The sequence below is a fragment of the Octopus bimaculoides genome, chromosome 20, assembly GCF_001194135.2.
Source record: "Octopus bimaculoides isolate UCB-OBI-ISO-001 chromosome 20, ASM119413v2, whole genome shotgun sequence".
In the NCBI taxonomy this organism is placed as follows: Eukaryota; Metazoa; Mollusca; class Cephalopoda; order Octopoda; family Octopodidae; genus Octopus; species Octopus bimaculoides.
Window position 1 is genome coordinate 7205938 of NC_069000.1, and position 525 is coordinate 7206462.

Below are 525 nucleotides of genomic sequence, written 5' to 3' on the forward strand. Positions count from 1 at the left end.
ATGACGAGAGGGGGGAAGTATGAAATAAAGTAGAAGGGAAGATAGAGTAATGTGTGCGAACGAAATAGAACGAAACGTGTGTATGTATGTGCGCATGGGTGTAAGTGTACGTGTGTAACTGTGCATGTATGTACGTGGTTATATGCGTGATGTGTGTGTATACGTACGTGTGTATGTGCGGACTGTGTGTGTATATGTACGTGCGCATATGCGCGCCGTGTGTATATGTACGTGTGTATGTGCGCGTGTGTGTGTATGCGCGCTGTACGTGTATATGTACATGTGTGTGTGTGTATATATATATATGTACGTGCTGTGTGTGTGTATATGTACGTGTGTTTGTACGTGCTGTGTGTGTGTATATGTACGTGTGTATGTGCGTGCTGTGTGTGTATATGTACGTGTGTCTGAACTGCGAGAGAAAAACTGGGGGAGCAGGAGATGAGAATGGCGACAAAATTTTTGAGGAAACATCGTCTATACACACACACACGTATATATATATATATATATATATATATATAT

At 41.7% G+C, this 525-nt stretch overlaps 1 protein-coding gene across 3 annotated transcripts in view; it reads right to left on the reverse strand.

Moving 5' to 3' along the window:
- The window catches only part of LOC106869197 (genetic suppressor element 1), a 152532-nt gene that overhangs the window by 120456 nt on the left and 31551 nt on the right, over positions 1-525 (reverse strand). The gene's annotated exons all lie outside the window — the stretch shown is intronic.